Genomic DNA, 15,566 nt, shown 5'->3' with positions numbered 1-15,566 from the left:
CTTGTTTAAAGCAAAAACAGTAGCAATTAGTGGAATGAATGAAAGGAATGCCACAGGAGACAGAAGGGAGGAACTGGTAATACTCTGCATTACATGTGAAGCAATACAGTGTTATTTGAAGATGGAGTTAGATCAGTTAAAAGTGTATACATAATATAAATCCCAGGGTAACTATTAAAAATGTTTTCAGAAGAAAAATTGGTATGTTAAGAGAAGAGATAAAATTGAATCACATAAAATGCTCAATTAAAATCACAGAACACCAAAAAGAGGGGAAAAAGAAACAAAGAATAAATGCAATGAATAGAAAATAGTTACAAACATGGTAGATATTAACCCAAAAATATCAATTCACTTTAATGGTCTAAATACATCAAATAAAAGATAGATCATCAGAGTGGATTAAAAAAATAGGACAAATCTATATGTTGTTTACAAGAAAGCCATTCAGATAGCTTAAGGAGATAAAAAAAAAGATATGACAGGATAACACTAATCAAAAGAAAGATGCAGAAACTGTATTAATTTCAGACAAAGTAGAATTCAGAACTAGGAAGATTATCTAGAATAAAGGGCATTACATAATAATAAAGAGATATATTCTACAAGAAGACATAGCAATATTAAATGTGTATGTACCTAATAAAAGGGCATCAAAATATCAATACATGAGGAAAAACTTAGAAAAGAGAAAGAGATGAATCTATACTATTATAGTTGAACACTTTACCTTTCTGTCAATAATTGATAGACTAAGCAGGCAAGACATTAGTAAGGTACAGAGGAACTAAACAGAACTATCAATCAATTTTATCTTAATAGTTGACATTTATAGAATTGACATTTATAGACTCCTCAATCTAAGAACAGTGAAATACAAATTCTTCTTAAGCTTGCATGTAATATTCATCAAGACAGACCACATTCTGGGCCATAAAACACAACTTAGCTAATTTGAAAGAACAGAAATCACATTAAGTATATTCTCAGACCAAAATGGAATTAAACCAGAAATCAACAACAGAAGAATAGCTGGAAAATTCCCAAGTACCCCAAATATTTTGAAATTTCTAAATAGCTCACGAGTTAAAGAAGAAGTCTAAAGTGAAATTTTGAAAATATATTTTGAAATTAATTAAAATAAAAATAAAAGTTATCAAGATTTGTGGGTTGCAGAGAAAGCAGTGCTTAGAAGGAAATTATAGTATTAAATGCATACATTAGAAAAGAAGAAAAATTAAGCATCAATAACCTAAGCCTTGTCTCAGTAAACTAGAGAAAGAAAAGCAAATTAATCCTAACACAGGCAGAAGAAATAATATTAGAGCAGAAATCAATAAAATTGAAAACAGAAAAATCATAGAGAAAATCAACAAAGCCAAAGCTGGTTATTTGAAAAGATCAATAAAACTATAAACCTATGGCCAAGCCAACCAAGAAAAGACACACATTAACAATATCAAATGAAAGTGGGGTCATACTACTGACCCACTGATATTAAAAGAATTATAAAGGAATATGAAAAACTCTATGTCCAGAAATTTGATAACATGGATGAAATAGGTCAATTCCTTGAAACACACAAAGTACTACAACCCATGCAAGAAGAAATAAAGTGAATAGCCTTATATATGTTAAAGGAATGAATTAATAATTAATAGCTTTCCAAAAATTAAAGTGCCAGTCTCAGATGGTTTCATGGATAAATTCTACCAAATAATTAAGGAAGAAATAATACCAATTTTCCACAAGGTCTTCTAGGAAGCAGAGGCAGAGAGAACACTTCCTAAATAATTCTATGAGGCTAGTATTACCCTAATACCAAAACCAGATACAGACATCAAAAAAAAAAAGAAAGGAAAAGTAAACAGTTGACTAATACTTCTCATGAATATTAATGAAAAAATCTTCAACAAATACGAGCAAGCTGAATCCAAAAATGTATGAAATAAAGTATACATCATGACCAACTGTGATTTACTACAGGTATTCAAGGTCAGTTCAAGATTTGAAAATCAATCAGTGTAATCCACCAAATTAGGAGGCTAAGAAAGAAATTATATGATCATATCAATTGATATAGAAAAAAATTTAACAAAATTCAATACCCATTCCTGAAGTAAAACTCTCAGCAAAAGAGGAATTGACAGAGGAAATTTCTCAGTCTGATAAAGGACATTTTTAATAACTTACAGCTAACTTCATACTTAATAATGAGATATTAGATGCTGTCCTCTTAGATCAAGAAAAAGACAAGGATGTCCCCTCTTGTCACTCATATTCAATGTCATATTAGAAGTCCTACCTTGTGCAATAAGACATGAAAAAGAAATAAAAGGTATACAGATGGGCAGGAAGAAATAATACTGTCTTTATTCACAATTGACATGATTGTCTATTTAGAAAACCCCAAAGGATCTACAAAATTCTTCCTGAACTAATGAGTATGGTGATATCATAGAATAAAAGGTCAATATACAAAAGTCAGTTGTTTTCTTATATACCACCAATGAAAAATCAAAATCTGAAAAAAAATATTTACAAAAATGTCAAAAATAATAAAATACATATAAATCCAACAAAAATGTATAGGATCTTTATGTGAAGACTATAAAACACTGATAAGAGAAATCAAAATGATCTAAACAGACACAGACTATGTTCCTGGATTAAAAGACTTATTAAGATGTCAGGTCTTTCCAACTTGATCTATAGCTTCACACAATCCAAATCAAAATCTCAGTAAGCTATATTATAAATAACAAACTGATTCTAAAGTTTACATGGAAAGGTAAAATATATAGACAACACAATACAGAAGAAAAAACGTGAACTGAAAACTACCTAATTTTGAGGCTTACTATAAAGGTACAATATTCAAGACTGAGTGGTACTGGTGAAAGAAAATATAGATCAATGGAACAGAACAGAAATTCCAGAAATGACCTACAAAAAATATAGTCAACTGACTTTTTTGCAGAGGCAATTCAGTGGCAAAAGGATAATCTTTTCGACAAACGGTGCTGGAATGGTTGAATACTCATATATCAAAAACAACAACAAAACCCCCTAGATACAGATGTTACACCTTAGACAAAAATTAACTCAACGTGGATCAGAGACTTCAAATGTAAAATGCAAAAACTATAAAACTTTTACAAGAAAATATAGGAGAAAATCTCTTTAACTTTGGGTTTGGTTATGACTTTTTAGATACACCCATAAAATTATGATCCATGAAAAAAACATGGTAAGTTGGACTTTATTAAAATTGAAAACATCTTGGGAAAGATGCTACAAGTGTTATCGTCACTGCTACAAGATGATAAAACAAGTCACAGACTAGGAGAAATATTTCCAAAACATTTATCTGATAAAATACTTCTATCCAAAATATACAAAGAACTCTTAAAACTCAGCATTAAGAAAACAAGTAATCCAATTTAAAAATGGGCAAAAGAGCTGACAGTTCATAAAAGAATATCTACAGATGGTAAATAAACATATGAAAAGATGCTCAGCATCATTTTTCATTAGGGAAATGCAAATTAAAACAGCAGTGAGATATCATTATAAACCTATTAGAATGACTAAAATCCAAAAGAGTGATAACAACAATTCCTGGTGAGGATGCAATGCAGCAGAAACTCTCATTCACTGTGGGTTGAATATAAAATGGCATAGCCACTTTGAAAGAGAGTTTGACAGTTTCATACAAAAGCAAATATATTATCACTATATTATCCAGCAACCACACTGCAAGGTATTTGTCAAGTGAATTAAAACTTCTGTCCACACAAAAACCTGCACACAAAGTTTATAGCAGCTTTCTTCACAATTGCCAAAAACTGGAGGCAACCAAGATGCCTTTCAATACGTGAATGAGTAAACAGTTGTACATCCATACAATGAAATACTATTCAGAGATAAAAAAAAAAAAATTAATGAGCAATCAAACCACTGGAAGACATGGGTATGTATATCTTAAATTTATATTGCTAAATGAAAGAACCCAGGCTGAAATAGCTATACATTATATGGTTCCATTTATATGACAGTGTTAAAAAGGCAAAACTGTAGAGACTACAAACAGATCAGTGGTTGCCAGGCATTTGAGAAGGAAGGAAGGTTGAACAAAAGCATACGGAATTTAGTGACACTATTCTGTATGATACTGTAATGGTGGATACGGGACACTATACATTTGTCAAACCCATAAAACTTTGCAGTAGAGTGAACCTTAATGTAGGAAAATGAAGGAAAAATCATTTAGGAAATTGAGATTCCAGAATGCAATTCAGGCTGAAGAAAAATAATCTAACTGTATTACAGATGTACAAAACAACCTCACTGAAGGGGGCAGGGGAAAGGTGCTAACTGAAGTAATTTTGGAAATGAGTGAAGTCTGTAGGACTAAAGGCAAAAGGAACTACAGATAAGCACTCTCTTCTAATGTTTAAAACTGTTTCCCACAGGGGTTCAGGTTAAGAATTCTTAAAGTGCTATAAATTTATACTGGAATTGAACAATTAAAAAATGGATGCCAGATGGTGGAAACCACATTTTTCACTGTTAGGGTGGGAAGTTACAGACAAGCAAGAGGAGAAGGCTAGAATGATCTACATGGTAATGGCTTATGGAAGCCCAGATCTTGGTTTCTAACACCAATCTCCAATAAGAGGAATTATCCTTAGATAAATGGCTGATTGTAGACTAGGTCAGTAAATATACACAATGAGCCTGCAGCATCTTGTAGTGCCTGAAAGTAAGAAAGTGTTCAAAGAGACAACTCAATGATTTGGGTTTGTCAAAGGGACAGAAGAGCCAACTGCAAGAGCTTCCAATAGCCAAAACTGGAACAATCTAACATATAAAGTAGTACTGGATTATAAACCAAAAGGTAAAATAAATATACACAAGTTCATACTGAAATGGCATAGATAAATTACTGAATAAATAAGTGGGGGAGAAGAGATGAATCTCCTGGGCAGAACCCCAAATAATTTTTACACATACTCCACCCTCAAGGAAGTGGAGCATAACTTCCTCTTATTAAGAGAGAACCGTACATAGTGATTTTCTTCCAAAGAGTACAAATAAACAGTGAGATAAAAAGAGTAACTTAATTCAGAAATCTATAAAACACTACCTCATCCAGGTAATCAAAATTAACATCAACAGTGATAAGTCATATTGATAGCATGTTCCCTAAATACAATGTGATGAGAATGGCACTTTTTCTCTGTGGTCTTTCTCCCAAAATGTATAAAACCTGGTAATTTTCCTTTCCCTGAAGTTTACTTTAACTGGTATTAATATAGACACTCCTACATCCTTTTGATTGATTTTTGCATGATTATTATCTTCTATCCTTTTATTTTCTACTGGCCAATATCATTATATTTAAAGTTAGTTTCTACTAGACAGCATATAGTTGGGTCATGTTATTAAAGCCACTCTACTGATCTCTGTTTTAATGTGGTATAGTTAGAATATATTTATACCATTTGCATTTAATGTAATTATTGACATGTTAGGTCTAAGTTCACTATTTTATATTTTGTTTTACATTTTATCTGTTTTTTTCTTTTTTCTTTTTCATGCTTTCCTGTGTGTTAATTTAACATATTTCAGAATTCCATTTTGACTTTCCTATAGCATTTTGAGTGTATCTCTTTATATAGTTCTTTTAGTGGTTGCTCATTAGGTAAACAACAAAGAATGGAGTTGCTAGATCATATGGTAAGTATACATTTAACTTTATAAGAAACTGCCAAACTGTTTTCCAAAGTAACTGCACCAATTTGCTTTCCCAATATGAATTCCAGTTACTCTCTATTCTTGTAAGCTGTTGGTATAGTCACTATTTTTTAGTTTAGCGATTCTGACAGGTGTGCAGTTGTAGTATAGTGGTTTTACTTTGTATTTCTCTAATGAGTAATAACATTGAACAACCTTTCAGGTATTTATTTGTCATTCTTATATCTTTCTGGTGTGGTGTCTGTTCAAATATTTTGACATTTTTAATTGGATTGTTTGTCTTCCTACTCTTAAATTTTGAGAGTTCTTTATACAATCGGCCCTTGAATGTGTGGGGTTAGGGGTGCCCACACTCCACACAGTCAAAAATCTATATATAACCTTGCAGTCTGCCCTCTGTATCTGTGGTTCCACATCTGTGGATTCAACCAACCATGGATCATGCAGTACCGTAGTATGTATTTATTGAAAAACATCCACGTATAAGTGGACCCCCACAGTTCAAACCAATGTGTTCAAGGGTCAACTGTATATTCTGGATACAAGCCTACTGTGAGATATGTTATTTGAAAATATTTTATTTCAGTGTGTTGCTTGTCTTTTAATTCTCATTCGTTTCTTTGATTAAGTATTTTTTAAAATTTTTGATAAAGTTCTGTTTAATAATTTTGTGTTTAATGATTATGTTTTCGGTATTGTGTCTGAAAACTTGTTGCCTAACTCCATTTCATGAAAATTTTCTAATAAAAATTTCATAGTTTTAGGTTTTACATATAGTTCTAGGATATATTTGTGTCAATTTTTGTATAATATATGAGGTTTAGGTCAAGGTTCACTTTTTTACATATGGGTATCTAATTGTTCCAACATCCTTTGTTAAAAAGTTTATCCTTCTATGGAGAGCAGTATGGAGGTTCCATAAAAAAACTAAAAATAGGGCTACTATGTGATCCTGCAATCCCACTCCTGGGAATATATCTGGAGAAAACCATAAATTGAAAAGATACATGCACCCCAATGCTCACTGCAGCACTATTTACAATAGCCAAGACATGGAAGCAACCTAAATGTCCATTGACAGATCAACAGAGAAAGAAGATGTGGTATATATATATACAACAGAATATTACTCAGCCATAAAAAAGTGAAATAACGCCATTTGCAGCAACATGGATGAACCTAGAGATTATCTTACTAAGTGAAGTAAGACAGACAAAGACAAATATCAGATGATATTGCTTATATGTGGAATCTAAAAAAAAAGAGAAATACAAATGAACTTAATCTACAAAACAGAAATAGATCCACAGACATAGAAAACAAACTTATGGTTACCAAAGGGGAAAGGAGGGAGGAATAAATTAAGAGTTTGGGATTAACAAATACACACTACTATGTATAAAATAGGTAACCAACAAGGGCCTACTGTATAGCACAGGGAACTATACTCAATATTTTGTAATAACCTATAAGGGAAAAGAATCTGAAATCACTTGGCTGTACACCTGAAACTAACACAATATTGTAAATCAACTATACTTCAGTAAAAAAATTTGTTTTTAATTTTATCCATTCTCTACTGAATTGCTTTTATACCCCTGTCAAAAATCAATTCTACATATTTGTATAATATTGACTATTCTCATTCAGGAATATGATATATCTCTTCTAAGATCCACTCCCGCCTCCCCCGTACACACAACATCTTTTGTGTAATGCTTCATTTGTCTTCATTTGGTTCAATTATTTAGGAATTTTAGCAACAAACAGGCCCTATGCTGACTTCTCTGCAGTATATATGTCTCTGCAGTATTCTCAGAAGAGTGGAGAAACTTCCCCAACCTGCATTGCTCCTTATTACCTGAAAGCAGAGACAGGCTTGCTTACGCATGCCCTTCATAAAACCAGCTTGTCCTGCAGCCCCTTTTCCAGACATCACACTAAAATATAGAAAACATGACATTCCTCTCCAAACCCTTCCTTCACCTCCTCCACCCCTATACAAAACCCTTCACAGAAGTTCTTTCACATACAAACTGTTTTATGTAAATGGATTCCTGTGGGCCTGACCTTGACATGTCTGAATCCCAGTGGAAACACAACTTAGCCTCAAAATGAGACCCTCATACTACATTCAGAATATTTTTCCATGTTTTCAAAATGTCAATAATGAGACGACTGGAGCTTGAACCAAAGTGATGAGAGCAAGAATGGAGAGGAAATGTTACTACAAAGGATAAACCAGGCTCTAGTCCCAGATTCAATACGAAGCACAAGGAAGAAGGTGAAATGCAAGCAAGATCACTCATCCTCAGTGGAAAAGCATGAGGTGATTCATAAAAATATGAAATATGGGCGAGTTCAGTTGTAAATACACGTTGAGTATGAGACGATTATAAAGACTTTAAGTGGAAATATTCTGCAGAAAGTTGGAAATGTAGGTGAGAACCTCTGAGAATATAAAATGGGGAACTGTCACTATAAGGTGAAAAAGTTAAGCTGTGAGAATGAATGATTTCTCCGAGGGAGAAATCAGATAGAGAGAAAAACAAAAGACCAAGGATTGAACCTTGAAATTAATGAGTAGCATTCAAGTGGCTGACTATAAAGGCTGGGTGGCAAAATATGTCAATTTAAGCAGAAAAGGGCTAATTGAAAAGGGGCAAAGAGCTTTCCTCTGCTGCAGGTATCAAATTAATTGTGGTTTTAATATACTTTTTATTTGTTTGTTTTGCTTTGTATGTTATTGTTGTTACTGCTGTGTGTTTCTCTGCTATTGATGCTCAGTAGCATCACTATCCCTTGACCTTGCCTTGCTTTATCCTCTTGAAAAGGAAGGAAACTTTCTGATATCTATGGTCTAGGAAAGCCAAAATACTGAAATTTTACACTAACACCAACGATACGATACCCTGTAATAATCATTTTCCAATTTTATCCTTTCAAAAAAGAGATCGTCCCTGTTTTCAGCAGTTATATGGCTACCAGATATTTTCTGATTAATTATTTGCATCTACACACAAGTATTCCTTGCAAAACAACCCTAACAGATTCCTTATATATCCAGGAACTCCACAGATTATACACAAGGTTTTCAAAGCAAAGTTTTCAAAATAAGTGCTTAGTTTTCCAATTATAAAGTAAAATATGCCCATTCTGGAAAATTTAAGATGATATAAAAATACATAAGTATACTGGAATGATTCAAAAATCCAACTAACTGGACATCACAGTAAGCACATTTCCTATAGTCTTTTTTTAAATATTATTGAGATAATATTTTGCATAAAAAGTCACATTGTTTTTTCACTTACTATAATAAAAGCTTTTTTCTATACTATTACAGACTCTTCATAAGTATTTATCATATTTAAAGGCTTCAAAATGTTCCATCGTATAGCTGTCCAATATTTTTAGTCATTAATTATGTTTTAGCACTTGGACTTCCATTTCATTTTTCTTCAGTACAAAAAAAAATTGTAGGAAATTATGGGTTCTAATTTTTAAAATAATCCATTTTGAGTCATCCTCACATGAAACAGACTTAATATGAATACCAATTTCAGCTAAATGCAAAAAGGTGATGTTTCACTGGATTCTAATATGTTCAGGTTTTCTCTGCATATGAAATTCCCACAGTGCACAAAAATGGTCCAATGATTTTTTTTCTGGGTAATGAATACAAACCTAGAGTTAATCCTTCCCTTCAGTGTATTAACCCCAAATCTCTCTTCTAATAACTCTATTTCCTTTCCATTAAAAAATATCATCCAAATTACTTTCAACCATTGTCTGCCATAAAGTTCACTGGCTTTTGGTTATTTACAGGTATCCTATACAGTGATGAGAGAAGAACATCTATCTTTATTATATTCAAGTACACAGATCAATGTGCCTGGTGCTTTAAGAAATTATCTTAAGGCTTTCCTGATGTTTGCTTCTGGGACTTAATTCTAATGAAGCATGCACACTGGGGCTGGGGTATGTGGAATCCTAGGCAGATGGTTATGACTGTGAGTTAAAAATTTGCTGACCAACAATTTGGAAAAATTTTTCAACTAAAGCAATTTTTACAACATGCAATATGAGAATAATATATCAATAGTTTCGAAACAGAGCCATAGAGTGTTTTCTTCACAACCTCCCCTGCTTCTCTTTCTATACCTTACGCTCTGCTTTTGTCTCCTTATCCCTCTTTACCTCCAAAGTTATAGTGAAGATCTTCAGTTTGGCCCTTCTGTGGCATCACCAGGCTAGAAGAGACATGGAATGATCCGGTACAAAATCTTCATTTTATAAATAAGGTACCTGAGTCTTGAAAAATTTGAGGAACCTGTCCAACAACATGCAGCTCCTAGTCCACGGCTGATTTGAAAGTGGTATATTTTCCAAAATACTATGCTGTATCAAAAAGATGGATAATTAAAAGCTGAAAATGTATTTTCCCTGGGAGGGTAAATCATTCAGTGGAAAAATGTGAGATGACTTTAGGCTTTAATTTAAAAAAATTTTTTTGAAACTACAAATGCAAAGGCATGAATAAGACAGAGGAAGAGCTAGGACATAAATCTGACTCATTATTCCTCTGCCCCACCTCAGGCACGGTGAAGGGAAGGAAGCAGAGGATCTGGAATCCTGCCTTACCATTTCAATCATTGTGAATATTTAAATAATCTTGTCTTTCCCAGAAATCTTGTACTGCAAACTTGTAAGGCTTACGGGTTAAGACATTTTTTCCAGGTTGTGAAAAACTCGCACATATTCTCTCTTACCCTAGGATAAAACTTCCAATATATTTTCTCCCCAAGACAAACAAGAACTTCCCCAAAGTGACTTTTCCTCTGTTTTATTTACATAAATACTTTTAAATGGCCGTTTGTCTTACTAAAAAAAGAGAAAACCAAAAAAGGAAAATATTAGGTTCTGCTTTTTTGGGCTCCCAAAGACACAAGTCAATGAAAGTTTAAAAATAAGATACCTCTGTCTCTCCCAGTGTGACTAAGCACCAAGAATCATGTTTTGCACAACCCAGTTCACCATTGAATATCTATGGAGGGAAAGAAATATCTAAGGAAATGAGTAACAAAAGAAGGGAAAGAAGGAGAATGTATTTGAGCTATAAACAAAGACGGGATAAAAAAAACCAACATGGTTGAAAACTAACCATGTGTTGGACATTTGACTTATAGTCTTATTTTATGCTAACAAATAAAATAGAGATTTTATCTGTACTTAGCTGTTGAAGGGAATAAAGCTCAAAGTTCATATCTAGTTAAGGGGCCATGAAGAGAGAGATTCAAACTCTTACCCCTTCAGTTTTCCCTGTCTTCATGACCATACTTTGCCTGGATTATTGTAACATCTTCCTAAGAGATCTCCTTGTTTCCATTCTTGCTCCACTCAAAATAGTCACTACTCAACAACTAGAGCCTTTATAAAATGTAAATCAAATTGTACTGACCTCTGCTTGAATCATTCTGGCGGCATCCCTTTGTACTTAGAATAAAATGCAATGCCTTTCCGAGGTCTGCAAAGGCCTACCTGACCTGACCTTTACCTTTACCACTAACCTCACAACCACACTACCTTCCTTCTGTTCCAAGAATACCAAGCCTAAATCCAGCTTTGGGTCTTTCAACTTGCTATTCCCCTTGCCTGCAATGCTCTTTTCCCCACATCTGGGGATGGCAATTCATGGCCAGCAGGTTAAATTCAACTCCCAGACTCCTGCCTGTTTCTGTAAATAAAGTTTGATTGGTACACAGTCAACTCCTTTCATTTGTTTTATCCATGGGTGCTTTCACAGGTCAATAGCAGATTTGAATAGTTAGGACAACGACTACAGGAGCTGCAAAGCCTAAAATATTTACTATCTGGTCTTTTTCAGAAAAAAAAAATTTTTTTTTTTGCCAATTCCTGCCCTAGACTATGGTTGGTTCTATCTTGTCACTCAGAAGACGTTTCCATCTCAAATGTCACTTCCAAAGATAGGTCTTCCCTGACCACCCACTCTAGAGTAACTCCTTGCCACAAATCATGCCATCTTGTATTATGGTCCTTATAACACTTATTTTACTCATTTATTCCTTTACTTGTTTCTTATCTAATACCCCTCTTTAGAATATGTGTTCCAGGAGAGTTATGACATTCTAAATCTTATTTACAACATTTGTCAGTTATTAACATATAATAATCTCTTGATAAATATTTTTAATAAGTGAATACATGATGGAACGCTTGGTTTTTATTATTCCAAAATTCAATATTTTCCAGTATGTTATGATATTTTCTAACAACAAAAGAATGTTCTGGCCAAAGGAAAGAACAATGTATAATTAAGCAAATTTTGCTCAATCCTGCAGATCTATTTCAGATTCAGCAGAGACAGACATCACACCTCCCTCAGGAAAACCATAAAGTCTATGAAATGCAGAGTACATATTTGTAGGGTACACTGCAACTTAATTGGCAGGCCATATCACAGATCTATCTGTAACCACCAGACAAAAGCATCTGGAAGGTTTCCATGGGGAGAGGAGTTTGTTCTGGGTGTGCCCTAGAAAACACTTCAAAGTAAGCAGTTTGTCTTCTGAGCTCAGCAACTTTGTTTTTCTCCTTACAGCAATCCCCTCCTTCCAATAATGCAATCGCTGTCCTCCTGCTGACTAATACTGGTGTATTCAAGACACCCAGTTCAAAGCCCACAAGCAAGACAGCCACCCATGCTCCTGACACTCTTTTCCTTTCAAAGTTTACGCCTCTTAAGGCCCAGTCCTAAAGACCTTCATCTGCTACTGAAAGTTGATAGTAATACACTAGTCAGGTAAATAAAGAGCTGAAGGCAAGTCAGCTCATGGATTGCCCCTCCCTGAGCGAGCCCCTGTCCCAGAAAGCCAATTGCCTTTACTTAAATGGTCATTAAGGAACAAGGTGTTTCAAATCCTTTGGTAAGCCAAGTTACTAACTTTACCTCCAGGATGTCCCTGAACGTGTAATGCACTACCAAACAATTCTTGTTTGGAGTCAGAATGGCTCTAACTAAATGAACATCTGCAATCACTTTACAGGTCTGTAAAGTGAGTGTCTAGGATTAGATGATCTTTAAGTCCCTTCAGTGACAAGAACCTATGCTTCTAAGATGAACATCAGAGACTTCAGGGCAGTGCAGAAGTATATGGAATATGGACACTGAGGTCACATTGATGGGAGTTGTAGTGTTGTGTGGTTTGTGCAAAATTCTTTAATCTTTCACAGCCTTGGGTGTCTGGGTATACTGTGGAAATAACAATGCCCACCTCCTCTGTGGTTATGAGAATTGTAATGTGCTAATTGCATATAAAGCACTTAGAACTGCACCTTGCTAACAAATGGAAGCTATTTTTATTAGTATTTTTCTAATATGCTCTAGTTTCAATAAATTTGTAATAGTACAATACTGAATATTATTACATTAGTTATATTTTTATGAAACTATCATCTTAGAGAGTAGGTGAGACATACTAGCAATAAATTTCAGAAAACTGGAAGACCTGAGAAGAGTTGATAATATGAGCCAACACAGATAGCTCATGTATCAGAATTCAGGAGGCTAATTAGTACAGTTCCACAAATGAACGATGACCTATTGTTGACCTTAATTCAAAACACCTGTTCTCAAAGGAAGACTATTAAGGATTGGAGGGGAGATGGGGTTGAGTTGGCCTTTGTCCTTGAACTGATAGATTGCCCCTGATAATGTAAAACAAGTGAAATGTGTCTTATTAAAACTAAGATTTAGAAAGGAAAGTGAAAGTTGTAGGTAGGTTTTTTTCAGTCCAAATGTGGCTAGAGAGTGGCTATCCTATGCTAAGGAGACTTGGGACTTGGTAAAGCTCCTTATTACATTTACCAAATTTCTTAGCATTGAAAACCTTTACTTTCTAAACTTATTCAATTTATTCTGTGTAATGAAATGAAGAAAATCATACTTCCCAAAATTCCTCTCAGGGAGACTTTGTATTTATTCAAAAGAAATTACTTTCTTAGGAGTATGAGACCCTAAGGAAATGCTCAAGTAACACAATACAGCAATAAAAGGATGAGGAATTTTAACAAGAGAGAATTCTGGAGAGGGAGAAAGGGGCCAGTGAGGCACGAAGACAGTGAGGAGTGGGTGAAAAGAATAGGAGGGAGAGAGAACCCCTACTGACTGAGTGGCAGAGAAGGGAATTAAGAAAAGATTAGAGGGGTGTTAGGTTGTTTGCTTTGAGTGTGCAATGTAAACCCCTTCTTCTGTTTCCCCTAAGAATTCTTCAAGAATGCCATCTTTATTCCTCACCTGTGATTTTATGTATTATTTTGTAGACCTGAAGAAGGCCTGAGTTCTGTGTTCAAATTAGCACAGGGAGAAAAGAGAATGTTCCTGGGAATCATAACTTAGAGAACAGTGGGGATGGAGGAGGGAGAGCTAATTTCTAAGTCAGACATAATCATATTTCTTTATGGTTTCTCATAATATTTTTAACGAAGTTTTTTTTTTTAATTACCTCATCTGTACTAGTATATGGAAAATTAAGACCAGAGAGACAGGAGAACTCAAAGTGTGATAGGAAGACCCTCCCAACTTAGAAGGTGGAGTTCAGGGAATAGTTCTGTAGCCTTCCCAACAGAATTCTCCCCACTCTGCCAGAGGCCATTCTAGCTTATCCCTTGGAGAATTTTATACTTACTTTATCTATGGCAGTGCTGTCCAAAAGAAATATCATGCAAGCCACATATGTAATTTTAAATTTTTCTAGCAGCCAAATTAAAAAAATGTAAAAATAAAGAAGTAAAATTAATTTTAATAATACATTTTATTTAACCCAATATTCCTAAAATATTACTATTTCACCATGTAATAATCAGCACAAAATTATTAATGAGGTATTTTACATTTTTTACACAAAGTCTTTGAAGTCCATTGTGTACTTTATACTCACAGCACAGCTTAATTCAGACTGGCCACGTTCGAAGTGCTCAATACATGTGGCAAGTGACTACCATTCTGGACAGCAATTAATTTAAGGTGTGAATTCCATACACTGTTATAATCTCAGACAAGTAGAGGTCATTTCCAACTGTACCCATGGACAAATTGATAGTGAATTCATATTTGGAATATTAATTGTATAGTATTTGGACATGGAAAATTTATTCTTGAATTATGAGTAAGTGGTTTAAGCGAACCAAACAATTATTGCATATTATTACACGCAGCTACTGAAATAGGCACTTCCACATATTACCACATTTAATCCTTTCAAAAAACACCTGATAAATGATCATTATTGAGATTGAAACAGTAGACCTGTGTCCAATATCCACCTCACCCTTCTTCTAGTTTGCCTTTCTGAAAGGCAGAGAGTGGAATGCTGAACACTGTGTTTCCCAGACTCCCTTGAAACTAAGGTTCTCAATGTGATTTAGATTCAGCCATTCAGATACACATATGTGAGATTTGAAGGCTGGAAGTAAGGCAGAGACTGTATTTGGGGGGTGCATTTTTGCCATTTCTACAGGCACAGGAACCGATTTTTTGGCAGCAGAATTAAAGACATGCCACTGTCCAGTCTCTACCTGTGGATATTGAGAAGCAAGGTCCTGGGCATCCATGTTGCTGGGGCAGATCAGAGCAAATACAGCATGGCTCTGGAGGAGGTGGCAATAGTGGCAGCGTCTTTCTAATTAAGTGGACTTTTGAAAGCTGTGGTTTCCCAAAGATAGCCATAAATTCTGTATGCCCTAAAACATTCTGCATCCTAACTGTGAAAACAAAAACAAAAACA

The 15,566-nt window shown here is 34.4% G+C and overlaps 1 protein-coding gene across 1 annotated transcript in view; it reads left to right on the top strand.

Annotated features, from left to right (window-relative positions):
* The window catches only part of LOC309635599 (olfactory receptor 10J1-like), a 46,411-nt gene extending 30,845 nt beyond the window's left edge, over nt 1-15,566 (top strand). The window contains 1 exon segment of the mRNA XM_082407094.1: nt 1-15,566. This exon segment is cut by the window's left edge and continues 12,960 nt beyond it. The gene's annotated coding sequence lies outside the window, so the exon portion shown is untranslated.

The sequence above is a fragment of the Balaenoptera borealis genome (assembly GCF_965194805.1).
Source record: "Balaenoptera borealis genome assembly, chromosome: 1".
NCBI lineage: Eukaryota > Metazoa > Chordata > Mammalia > Artiodactyla > Balaenopteridae > Balaenoptera > Balaenoptera borealis.
This window is presented reverse-complemented; position numbering and strand designations above follow the sequence as displayed.